Source organism: Rhamphochromis sp. 'chilingali' (assembly GCF_963969265.1).
Source record: "Rhamphochromis sp. 'chilingali' genome assembly, chromosome: 9".
Lineage (NCBI taxonomy): Eukaryota > Metazoa > Chordata > Actinopteri > Cichliformes > Cichlidae > Rhamphochromis > Rhamphochromis sp. 'chilingali'.
Window position 1 is genome coordinate 23,840,393 of NC_137936.1, and position 13,862 is coordinate 23,854,254.

The window sequence follows — 13,862 nt, forward strand, 5'->3', positions numbered from 1 at the left end:
CTAAAGCTTGGCAGAGATGGTCAGAGACCGGAGGAGCAGTTTATGCAGCGTAGGACAGATTAGGCTTCGGTGTAACAGATGCTGTATAGATATGAGCTAACGGACAGAAACAGACAGATTGCGTGTAAAAGCAGCAGTGCCTATATTTTGTGTCACAGATTACCTAAGAACATTAGCATGAGCAGTGAACTGCAAACCAAAAATAATGCAAGTGGACATTGGATATTTAAAAACATAATGAACCAAAGCTGCTATCTTTGCTATAGTATTTGTGGATGTGCTGAAAGTCATGCTGAGAGAAGTCTAGTTCCTGTCAAAGTACATTTTCCTGCTAACCCTTCGTATCAATGGTTTAAAACAAGTCAACCTAACAGACTGATGGACAGCTGCCAGGCTTCATCAGTGGCGTGGAAGTTGCGCAGTAATTAGTCAAATGAGGAGGAAGTGGAGGAGACAATACAGAAAGAGAAGCCCCCTGGGGCTCTGTCTCCTCATCAAGAGGACCGCCGTGGCCATTCAAACACACACACAGTGAAAACACAGCCACTCAAATGCTAATTAAACCAACATATATATACCGCAACATCTAGAGTCACACACAAAATGAAGCACGTATGCCACCCAATAAGGTACATGCTCACACATGCTCTCGCACAGGCTGACACTGATCACATGTTACTTTGCTGCTGCTGTGAGTTAATGCGATGGGATGGGAGATGAAATTTGGATGATTGTATGTGTGATATACAGCAGGCCCTGACAGAGACATTACTGTGACAATATGCAGGCAGTTTTAGTGCCGCATAAACTATTGAATAGGGGGTGTTGATGGGGAGGGGGCTGAGGAAGTCAAGAAAATAAGAGAAATGGGCGATGGAAGAATTATAGGGAGGATATTTTTGCTGCTGTCTATTTGAGAAAAGCTAGTGGATGGAAAAAACAATTCCCTACCATCAGCAAGTTAATAAAAAGGCTGCAGTTTATCTCTGTCTAAAAGACAAATACCCTGACTGAGGCAGGATGGAAGGGAGGAGAGGAGCAGGGGTGAGGCTGCCCCACATTTACCTTCGTCCTTCCCCGCTCCAACAAGTCACTTACTATGAATCCCTCAGTCCGATATTTGCTAACCGGCTGGCTGGTTTTCAGCGAACAATTCTGGGATCACACACCACTTCTGCATGACCCTTTGGTTGTGTTGACAGGGCTAATTAATGAATTCATACTAAACCTGGCAGTTAAAAGATTGCTGTGGGCTCCATCTGTCCAGTTGGTCAGATTTGCGGTTCAGCATAGCGAACGTCCCCTCACATCCCCACATGCAGTATTGGCATGCATTGTTTTTTAAAAGAGTCATTTTTAAAATCTTCTTTTTTCTCTTTTTTTGAATTAGTTAAGTTGTGCGACACTTCTTGTAAAGGGTGTTTTATTCCGGGATGGTTGAGCTATAATGTTGAGTAAATTATGACCCAGATTTTTACATCACTACAAGTGCAAACACTTTGGGGACCTCCGTATCTTGTAAAATGTGACACGAGTAAGCTCTGTTCGATCACTATCACTGCACGTCCAACTAAAATGTGGGGAAAGATGGCGAATTTAAATAGTCTGATGAGATTTGTATGAGACCGTACCTGCAGGTGAATAGGCTATGTCAGCACGGAGATTAAGCGAGGCTAAGCGTATGCAAAGTCCTGTCTCTGTGGGCTGTTTGTTCACGTGTGTGTGGCTTTGGTTGTGTGTATGCAAATGTTGTTTCCCTTTGTTTAAACCTGTTTGTATCACTGGATGACAATCCCTCTGATAATGTTACAGAAGCCAACACACCCTTACCCCCAATCCCCCTCTGCCGGATTTCATCCTTCTGTTTCTTTCTTGCTCCGGTTTCAAACTCTCCCCATGGGGTTTATGTAAATATTTAGCCCAGCCTTACTCTCACATGATGGGTGCCCGGATGGAGTCTGCTCTGATTTACTTTGTGTTGGGACAGGCACCCTGGATTGCCTCTGAGGCTGTACTCAGATGTTTATTTTTCTTTCTTTTCCCCCCCGCCTCTACTCAATGCCCAACAATATCTGGCTGTGACACTTTGTGGCTGACCCAGGCTCATTTGCACCTCTGTCACTATTTTAATATTCTTTGAAAGCATTTCATGTGTAGAGCAGCTGTTTTTTCGCCAACATTTCTAAAGCCGCTTTTAAACAAGCCCCGCAAACCCGCTCACGACCAAATTGGCACGATGCGTAAAGAGTAAATAAAAACAGGAAGCAATGATTTGCAAATTATTGCCTTCAATGTTTTAATGAAAAAAGTATAAAGACAACAAATAAATGACAAAATTATATTCTAGTTTTGAAACAAAAATGTGGGCTCGTTTTCAATTTTCAGTTTACGCAGGAGGACACACACACACACACACACACACACACACACACACACACACACACACACACACACACACACACACACACACACACACACACACACAGCCTTCCCAGCACTGACAAGGATAGCCAGAGGAGCAGTTTATGCAGCTTCCGTGATTTTGCCTTCTATAAAAGTGAAAATTGAGTTTGATTGAAGTCGGAGAGCTATTAGATTTTGTGGCGTCTGCTCAGCTCCGCCCTCCCCAACACACATCTAAAGCGAGGGGAGGGGAACTTGTGCGACCATAAATGACATCAAAATGCAGTACACAGACACTTTCACTAAGCTGAAATGAAACAAGTACACTTAAATTTGGGGAATGACATTAACCAAACATTCATATGCATGCCCCCACCACTGCTTTGAGAAACTTCTCTACGACGTAATTGTTGGTAAAGACACTGACATTTTAAACAGATTTGGGTGGGGGGGGGGGTGTTTACCTCTTTTTAAAAAAACAATACACAACCGTTCACAGAGCTGGTTGCTGTAGTTTTGAAAAGTGGAATATTTTTCAATTCTTGCTTAGTTCCTTTTTTCTTGTATGCTGTAGATGTTAGAGGGGCCAGCTCAGTGTGCTGACTCTGACTACAGATGCATGTTGTAGTCTGCAGTGTGGTTGGACATTATTATGATGGGTCAGCAAAGCCTCTCCTGTAAAGCATGGAGTGAATGGCATCTTAGCATTTAGTATTAATGGAGTCTTTACAGATTTGCAGTTTAGCCATGCCACGTACAGGCACCGTAGGAACTGCAATTTAACTGCACTGGATAGTCCCTATATTTTTTAATCCAGAGGATGTTGTTATTTTTAGGCCATAAGGCCACCTTAAATAAGCTTTAATTTTGGGAATGGCTGGGGGTCAGGTGGTAGAGCAGGTTGTCTACAGGTGGATCAGTAGATCTTGGGCATGATACTGAACCTCGTGTTGCTCCCAGGGCACCTATTAGTGTGTGAGTGTGTGTGAAAAGCAGCGATTAATGTGTGTGTGACTGGGGGATGAGACTTGTTGTAGAAACTGATTTGAGCGCTCAAAATGGAGTCGAATGCTGCTATATAAGTGCTACTTATCATTTGGCCACAGAGGAGATGACTTTAGTGTTTTTTTAAGCCTGAGTGCATAAAAGAAACATATGATCAACATGTGTGAAGAAGGTAGCTGTGGATGTAGTGTAAGGTACTCGAATGAGTAAAAAAACACCAGTCCATAGTCCTGAGGACATGTAATGTTGATGTATGTGAGTAGGCGTCTGTCTCTCCTCCACTGTGCCCACACAGGTACAGAGTGGTACTCCTCCACACATAGGCTGTGAGTCTTTTGCTGACATGAAAAGTTGTTAAGGGGGACATAAAGTAGTATCCCTGCAAACACAGTTACCTTAAGCACAAATTTAAAATCAAATTAGCAGGCACGCACCTTGATTTCAAATGGGGCAAAGGTGCGACCTAAACTTGTGTGTCAGTTTTATGCAAAGATGCTTACGTTACACAATAGCGAGGCATATTTAACCGAACATGAATTGTTAATGCTGATATTGATTTGATGGATTATTCTGAAAGCGAGCTAAAATCGCCTTGATTCTCAAGCTATTGACAATCACTCAGATCTCTGGTCTCCAAGGTCATCATCCATCAGCACGGCCCTACACCAAAAAAATGTTTCTCTCAGCCTTATGCTGCTTTATGTGCAGAAATTCAAAAGCTGACAGACCTGCCATGTTTGGTCATGGCTGCTCAGCTGTGATCTGGCCGTCCATGTGCATTCACTGAATGAAAAGTGCAGAAATTCAAAGAAAATTCAACAGCAAAACATAAAGCTTCAGTATTGTTTTTGGCTCATACAGATGTATGAACCATCTTCCTGGTGTGCTACATTCTGATCTGTTTGCGTGATGCGGTGCCTGCCCTGGTATACAGGAGCAAAGAGGGACATAGGAGTAAAGTATATGTCATCAAAGCAGGCGACAGATTAATTGGGTGCGTGTTGTCCATTTCTTTTCCTCCTCTGTCTCAAAGGGATAGAAAACCTCCTTGTGTTACTAACTTAACAGTAGCAGTTAGGGTCTGCTTTTTTCTGCATCTGACTGGACTCTCAGAGTCCTATTGAACTGTAAGAGCTTTCTGGTGTGTTGTGTCTTATCGAGCTCCTCTGAGGGCCCGCTGCTCCCTATGTGTTCTTTCTTATTGAACTCTTCCTGGGGCCTCTGGAAGCCCGGTCTGCTCGACAGAACCCACTAATATTCCTTAATGATGTGGCATCAGTCTCTGTCAACTTCTGCGTCGCCGCAGCCAGACGTGGCCTATTGTGGCTGACTTCACAGAGAGATAAGCAGTCCTCTCCTTTAGACACAGGCGAAGGCACAATAACATCAGCACTGCTGAGGAACATCAGTGCTACCGGCAAACATAGCAAAAAAAAAAGAGTCAACAAACAAGTCTTTATAAAAAGTGTCAGAGGCAGAGAGAAATGGTTTTCATTTTTTTTATCATTTTCACTGTTTTGCCTTTCCTCTGCTCTGTTGATGACAGGAGGAACATTTTGAAATATTCAAGGTTTGTGTGATAACATGAGTCGGTACTGAAATGTTATGCAGCATTAACAATTTAAAAAAAAAATAGTATGGAAATTGACTTGCAGAGCGGTGGACTGCTTTTTAACAGTCTTTTTTTTTTTTGAAGTCTTGTCACCCTCTGTCTTTCCATCTGCGTGTTTACAGTGACACTTAGGGCTTGGCACATTGAAACCAGTCATCAGGGCTAATGATGAGAATGTGAGTATGTGCGACGCTGCACAGAGGGTGTGAGTTTGCAGACAAGCACATTTGTATCTCTCGCTGTGTGTGCAATTTTTCAGAACTTGAATGTCCCGACTGCCAGTGAAAGCATATTGGTGGCGATTGGCAGAGATACTGTCGTATCCTGTGTGAGCGTTAGCGGCAGAAGGTTTGACTGGCTGTCAGAGGCGCTCTGGAGAGCCACCTCTCCTCTTTTCCTGTGAGAATGACAGGCCTGCACAGAAAGCTGTCTAAGCGTCACAGATTCCAGCCAACAGCATAACTGATTAACGCTGCTAATTTGCTCCACATTTTCCAGTACGTGAATTATCATTCCTCTTTACAAAAAAAGGACGGGCACCGCTTAACAGTCACATCCACATCTTGTCTGTTTTGATTGTAATTTTTATACTGTAAAATGCTGCTCAGAGCTGTCATGTCTGTGTATTATAAATGGGACTTAACCATGCCTCTAATCTTTCAGTGGGGGGGGACGACATCAATCATCGGCCTACTTTCGTGTCTATAAATGCATAAAATGATTTGTATTTGTTGCCTTTATATTGTGGTGATGTGAACTGCAGAAGCTGCCCTATATAGTGGGGGGAAATAAATAAGTTTAAGTACTCTTCCTGAATTCAATTTAACCCTTACCCTTTACTTGAGCTTCTTTTTTTTTTACTTGAGTTGTACTCTACAATATATTGGATTGAAAGAGTCCTACTCCACATCACCAGCCCTGGGTTTTAGCCCTGGGATTCAACATCACTTGAATTGGAAACCCCTGGGGTTGATTTACACAAAAATTGCTTTGGTCCTGCAGAAGGTAAAAATGTGGATTCCTCTAATAAATCTATTGTGACACAGTGTAAGTCAGATGTAAGTAGTATACTAAGTAGTGTTTTCTCTGGAAACATTAAGTAAAAATATAAAATAACTGCTTAATACTTTAATATAACAGTAGTTAAAGTAACTTAACCTTAGATCTCATCGTAAGCTGCACAATATTGTCAAATAGTAAAACTGAAAAATATTTTGGAACTGTAAGCAGCTGCTTTTTCACCGTGTAAGCACATCAGTAATTTCTATCCACTGATGCTGTTTCTGTCAAATGGAGTGCAACTAGTGAGTGCTCCAGCGATGCTCGGTGGAGTCTTTTGTTTACTTTACATCACCAGCTGCTCATATCTCCTACTTCATAGTCAGGTTGTGCTCAAAGGTGTGCTTTTGTCTCCAGTGGTGAAACAAGTTTGCCGTTTCCACCTTTAGCGGGAACAGTTTTCTTGTATATTTTGCATAGCACTGTAGTTGTTTAGAAGTTGAAGGAGCTCCCTTTTTAGATACTAAGTCATCACGGGAGGTGACACGTGTCTCTTGCTCTCAAACAGGCTCCAGACAAGGATGAGGGACCATAAACTACACCAATGATATTGGGATATGACAGTTTTAGATCACGTAAGAATTTATACCAGTATTACTGCAGATGATGTAACATGGCAAAGTGTATTTTATTATGGGCAGTTGACAATGCAGTCAGGTAAGCATCCATTCAGATATAGTGTCATCTGAACCAAAATTCTACTTCCTTAAAAGACTGACTACAGTGACCACGAAAACAATGAGTCAGCCTTACGCAGCTATGCAGCGCTCACCTTTCCATTCGCACTGAAGGATTCTTAGTTTGTTCTTATATTTTCCAAATGTTCACATTATTGTCCCATTTAAATCAGTTTATATAACAATCTGTATTTTTATGCACATTAATCCTGATTGCAGTGGAAGGGAAGGGATTCTCCACATGATATATGTAAATATGCCAAACTGGAGCTCCAGGGGGGACTTTTAGTTTTAGTTTAGCTTTAGTATTTAGTGGTCTAAGTACTGCAAGAGCTACTGTGTAAAAATAGAAATAGATGAAAACATGGACAGGCTTTACTGCAGTATTTGAAGTGGAGAGTGTTGACCAGCATCAGTATTCAGTATTGAATTCAGTATTCTTGATTATATCTGAATAAAGTACTTATTTTGTATTTATTTTATATGAAACTAGACAAAACATATTCAAAAATCCAATTATGTGCATCAAGTACAGTTAAATTCACTACTCATATTGGTAGGCTTAGTTGGATTTCATAGCTATAGTTGGATTATAGATGCACAGCACATCAGTAAGTGAACAGACCTCTAATATTTCTGCCGTTATTTATTTTTACAAGCCCAGAGTGCCTGAAGTGGTTTGCCTCAGCTGAAACACTGCATATGATTTTCAGAAGAGTTGCCAGCGACTGCGTTTGTGTGTTTTTTTTCCTCCGGTAGCTGCCCCATTACCTGAGCGAGTCAAGCTCTAAAGCCCTCAAATATAATTTCACACAGGCTGATGTACTTATGGCCCTTCAGCGATGATGGTCACTCATCTCCAACCTCTAGGTAAAGGGTATTTAAAGCTCCTCAGGCCCTTCATGCCAGCATTACCATGCGCTGTCAGTCTACACCCAATACTCCTCCAGCACAATTCTCATTGGCCGGCCAGAGCTTAGTCTAGCTGACAGCGCTGCTCAATCCTCTCCCGGAGTAAACAGAAACCTCATCTGCTTGTTGAAGGAGATTGTAATGGCCAACCTGTCGGATAGATGAGTACCCTACACTACTATCGGCCTTTATTTGTTGTGGTTTTTTATGAGTGTATGTACAGCGATGATGGAGATAAGTTTGCCTTTCATCAGGTAAACATAATAAAAAAGTAGAGAGAAACTGATACCAGCAGGGCTTATGTGACAGCAGGGCACGATTAAAAAAAATAGGCATAGGTCACCGGAGAAGGAGACATGATGTGTAGGTGGATACAGTGCAGCGGTGTCATGCTCATTTAAACTGAAAGAGCACTTGCCAGCACAGGTATATTTAACTGACATCTAATCTGTAGACTTATGTAAATATGGTCTTGAAGGGGCAAATGGATGAAATGATAATTACCATTAACCAGACAAACTTGAATAGCTGGAAAAAACTTATAATTTCAATGTATTTAACATATAATTAATTATTAAAATAGAATTTATTATGCATTTAGACAGCAGCGCTATGGGGAATGTTTAGTGAAGTAGATCAAATTTCACCACAAAGAGAGATCATGGTAATATGTGGTGCAGCACACAGTAACCCTGTGAGGTGTTTTTCCTTGGCAAACAGCAGCGTGTATTATGGGCAACAGAATCCAAGTAGTTTGAGATTTTAGTAGGTGTTCTGCTTTTATTTTAGACCTGCACGTACCAACCTAATGTTTGCTGCACAAGCCAATTTTCATATATTTTGGACCAATGACAATAGTTGACTTAATTTCTTAATGGTTAGCCGACTCTGCGCTTTGAGGAGGTAATTAAGGAGTGCATTTTCCGACATGTCTGTTTGATGAGTATAGCAGTATAGCAGCAGACGCTGCACAATTATGCAGTCCATTTGAATGATTTTTAATTCCCTAAATGATGGCAGTTGCATTAGAGCAGTGTCTCTTTCCTGTAAAAATCCTCCCCAAAGCTATATTTTGATAAAGAGGATTCGCAAACGAGGAATGATAAAAACACTGACCTCACTATAAGTCGTGGCGGATAAAGTGATTTGGAATTTGTACATTAAGCATTATGAATTTTTATCGATCTCTCTCTTTGTGTTTTGTTTCAAGGATCAGGATAGAGAAAGTCCTGTTTGTAATGTCCCCGAGACTGCCATGAATCTTCCAGGGTGAGGCGGACCCAGAAAGTACTACCGCACATTAAGGGAATGAATATTGATTTAAAACCAAATTTGACATGGTTTTAAAATTGACTAGAAAAATGCATCACTTAAAAGAGTCAGGGGTTTGTAGTCTGTCAATGGAGCGGAAAAAATTCGCTTTTGTTTTATGGTTTAATAAGATTCCATTAACGGCTTCTTGCACCTTGGAGAAAAAAAAAGGGTCTGAAGCGGGGGTAATGAGTAATTTATCTGTGTGTGTGAATTCAGAGTGGGACAAAATAATGGTTTGGCGATATTTTCCAAGCTTCCTTTTTCAATATGGTATCAAAATCTGGTGCCCGATGCTGTTATTTCTTAACAAGTTCTTCAAAAAAGATTCCCACGGCAGCTTAACTCACCAGACTCACAAATTCATGACTCTTTCTTGTGGTCCTTATCAAACGAATGAGGGGATCGTCAATATAAGTTAACCAGAGAAGAAGAAAAACTCATAAGGATAAAATGGCAGACAACTTAAACAACTAATTGAATTGACATTTTATTTATGTCACCAAATGAGTTTCCTCCAAATGGTCTCTGGGCTGTGGAGCTCGGTATTCCTCGATATTGAAAGGAGCCAGCGGAGGTGTTTTGAGGATGCCTCCCAAGTGAGGTGTTTCTGGCATGTCCAACCCAGGGCAAACCCTGGACACGCTGGAAAGATTAAGACTCTCTGCTGGCTTGGAAGCTACTCGGTGTCCCTCCGAAGAGCTGGAAGAGGTGACTGGGGAGAAAAGTGATGTCTAAGCATCTCTGCTAATGACTGTTGTCTACATGTTGTAGCTGTTTACTGTCACCAGGGGGCAGTGTCACAAACAACCCATCTGTGGGACACTCTTGCTCGTTCTGTTCTTGGTCCTTGCCGATGTAGAGAAGAGTACGGTAGCTCCAAGAGGTCAAACAGACTGCAGCTGCAAATTATATGAATCATGCGATTACAACACATAATACCTTCATCATGTAATCCCTGACAACACTGATGAACCCTCGTGTTCTGGTTTCTGTCACTTCCACAGCTGGTTCGCCACATTATTATGTTCCCAGAAAGACTTCCGTTTTGTTTTGTGTGCTTTTGCAGGGTTTTTCTGTTTGCTGGTGTTAAGTAGCAGTCCATTTGACCTCTCAGGGCCACCGTAGAAGAGACCGTTATAACAAGCTGAGCTGAAGTAAAACCAGATATTAAAAACATCAAAAACATGTCACCTGCAGCCGTTGTCTGTGCTTCTTATGCTGTATTTTTTTTATTCTTGATGTTTTTTCAGGCTTCACTCTGAAGACTGCTCCTTTCTTTGTTCTGGCTCACCTTTCAACCAATCAGCATTTGACCAATGCACAGTGTCACCCATGTTTGAAGACGCTGTTTGTAGGTCAAATGTGTGGGCTGTTGTGTTTCTGGAGGACTGCACACAAGAATATTTGCATAGGGTGAAAACCCCTCCCTGTTGTCTCTCTGTGGCAAAATACCTTCAAATCAGACACAACCAATAGACCATAAATTTAGCATCACACTGCTGCACCTGTGACAGAGACCCGGATAGGGAGGTTTTTCTCCTCCAGGTTTAGATATGGTGACGCGTTACGTATAGCTATTTTGCAGTATTTTTAGTATCACGAAATTGCTGTATCATGGTCAAACTTTTATTGTGGGCAATGTATCACAATAATCTTGAACAGTGAGTGACTCTGTGGTGTGCCAAAAGAAGATTTCACCTTCACATTTCACTTTGTGTTGTTTGAAACTAAGCAAGATCCCTGGTGCTTGAGAGGGCGGCCAACTTAAACATCAGGCAATCTCAACAGAGTGCTCGGCTGGCATGGTTTTAGCTTCTCAGGCTTGCATGTTCAGTGGGCCAGTGGAGGGAGACTGCGTCTGGCTGCTTGCCCAGCTTTCAGCTTGACAGAGACGGATCAAATGGATGGCTGTGATTTCCTTTCCTAATTGTCCACAGCAACACATCAATCCAACAGAAATGGATTTTTTTTTAAATTTCAAGCAAGAAATCGGAAGTTCATCAAGTCTTGAATAAATATGTGTTTGGTTTGTAAACGTTCAGTTTTAACCTTTGAGCAAAAAACATTAGTTTTGTTTATGTGCATAAATTTTTGCATCTGTTATTCCAGATATCAGCAGATACTGGGTGATTAGATTAGATCCAATATTTTAATAAATTTCTCTCAGTTCTAAAGTATACAACCACACAGGGGCAATGCAATAATAGCAGGTTGGACCCCTGGAAAGTCTGTAATAGTCAGCATTTGCGGTTGACTGGTGTACAAAAGATATGCATTAAAAAAAAGTACTACTGTTCATTTAGGAGCACTTTAGTCAAAAGAAAATTGGTATTTCCATTAGAAGCAATTTAGAGGCCTCTGTTCTGGAAGAGCATATCTCTCTGCCCTTCATAACCGGAAGCAGGCAGAGTAGCAGCAGCCAGAGCAGGAACCACTCAGTACAGAGGAGGCACGAAGGACAGCCTGTCAGACACAGCATAGAAAAGAGGGGCGGGGCTGTTGGTGGGTTTTGAAGCAGTTTGTAGATGTTCGGTAACTGTGGGCAGCTTAAATAGGACACCCTATTTGAGATTTGTCAAATACAGGGAGTGCAGAATTATTAGGCAAATGAGTATTTTGTCCACATCATCCTCTTCATGCATGTTGTCTTACTCCAAGCTGTATAGGCTCGAAAGCCTACTACCAATTAAGCATATTAGGTGATGTGCATCTCTGTAATGAGAAGGGGTGTGGTCTAATGACATCAACACCCTATATCAGGTGTGCATAATTATTAGGCAACGTCCTTTCCTTTGGCAAAATGGGTCAAAAGAAGGACTTGACAGGCTCAGAAAAGTCAAAAATAGTGAGATATCTTGCAGAGGGATGCAGCAGTCTCAAAAGTGCAAAGCTTCTGAAGCGTGATCATCGAACAATCAAGCGTTTCATTCAAAATAGTCAACAGGGTCGCAAGAAGCGTGTGGAAAAACCAAGGTGCAAAATAACTGCCCATGAACTGAGAAAAGTCAAGCGTGCAGCTGCCAAGATGCCACTTGGCACCAGTTTGGCCATATTTCAGAGCTGCAACATCACTGGAGTGCCCAAAAGCACAAGGTGTGCAATACTCAGAGACATGGCCAAGGTAAGAAAGGCTGAAAGACGACCACCACTGAACAAGACACACACGCTGAAACGTCAAGACTGGGCCAAGAAATATCTCAAGACTGATTTTTCTAAGATTTTATGGACTGATGACATGAGAGTGAGTCTTGATGGGCCAGATGGATGGGCCCGTGGCTGGATTGGTAAAGGGCAGAGAGCTCCAGTCCGACTCAGACGCCAGCAAGGTGGAGTACTGGTTTGGGCTGGTATCATCAAAGATGAGCTTGTGGGGCCTTTTCGGGTTGAGGATGGAGTCAAGCTCAACTCCCAGTCCTACTGCCAGTTTCTGGAAGACACCTTCTTCAAGCAGTGGTACAGGAAGAAGTCTGCATCCTTCAAGAAAAACATGATTTTCATGCAGGACAATGCTCCATCACACGCGTCCAAGTACTCCACAGCGTGGCTGGCAAGAAAGGGTATAAAAGAAGAAAAACTAATGACATGGCCACCTTGTTCACCTGATCTGAACCCCATTGAGAACCTGTGGTCCATCATCAAATGTGAGATTTACAAGGAGGGAAAACAGCACACCTCTCTGAACAGTGTCTGGGAGGCTGTGGTTGCTGCTGCACGCAATGTTGATGGTGAACAGATCAAAACACTGACAGAATCCATGGATGGCAGGCTTTTGAGCGTCCTTGCAAAGAAAGGTGGCTATATTGGTCGCTGATTTGTTTTTGTTTTGTTTTTGAATGTCAGAAATGTATATTTGTGAATGTGGAGATGTTATATTGGTTTCACTGGTAAAAATAAATAATTGAAATGGGTGTATATTTGTTTTTTGTTAAGTTGCCTAATAATTATGCACAGTAATAGTCACCTGCACACACAGATATCCCCCTAAAATAGCTAAAACTAAAAACTACTTCCAAAAACACAGCTTTGATATTAATGAGTTTTTTTGGGTTCATTGAGAACATGGTTGTTGTTCAATAATAAAATTATTCCTCAAAAATACAACTTGCCTAATAATTCTGCACTCCCTGTAGAAATATAGGAAGGCTTCAGTTCAGTCATCTGCTGATGTGGGCTGACAGATCACTGAGATCAGATGATCTGGTGGGGGTTGCGTTAACCTTGACTTTATGGTCTGCCACCTTTGATTTTAAACCAGTCTGAAGCCTTGCTGAAAAAACAACAGGAAAAAATCAATCTCTAAAAACAAGATGATGAGTATTTAAGAAGCAGCTACTTGAGCCCAATGCTGCACCCTGCTGACTGCTGTTTTTAAGAAGATTTGGAAATTTTCTAATTAATTTTAGACATCTTAGCATCTCCTGAATTAGTTATGACAGCTTGTGTTCATGCTGCGTCAGATCCCCTTTTCTGTATTGTGGAGCTTAACATGCACCTTCATTTTATAATTGATTTGCATGCACGGTGATATGTCCTTATTTATGAAGAGTTTAGTATAAACTAAATTATTACCGATTCTTAGCTTTCAGTATGTGATTGACTGATTGAGGAAGTCAGTAGTACCAGTGAGGCCAGCTAAACACCCTGCAAATGCAGCATTTCAGGCTGACATGACTCTAATTGCTTTAACATATTCAACAACAACAACAACAACAGGCTTCTTTTTGGGCTTCCTTCAAAAGAACTATACAAAATGGTTTTATGGAGTGAAAATGGGTCTTGTGGTGTCTTAGGGCAGCAGGATAAGTGGTAATCCCTCGGGTGGTGCTCTGTTGTAGTCTACAGATCCTATAGAGAGCTCTGGCTGCTGAGTCAGCCTTCAC

The 13,862-nt window shown here is 41.6% G+C and overlaps 1 protein-coding gene across 2 annotated transcripts in view; it reads left to right on the plus strand.

Moving 5' to 3' along the window:
- cacna2d2a (calcium channel, voltage-dependent, alpha 2/delta subunit 2a) overlaps window positions 1-13,862 on the plus strand; it is a 178,491-nt gene that overhangs the window by 39,870 nt on the left and 124,759 nt on the right. The window lies entirely within an intron of this gene.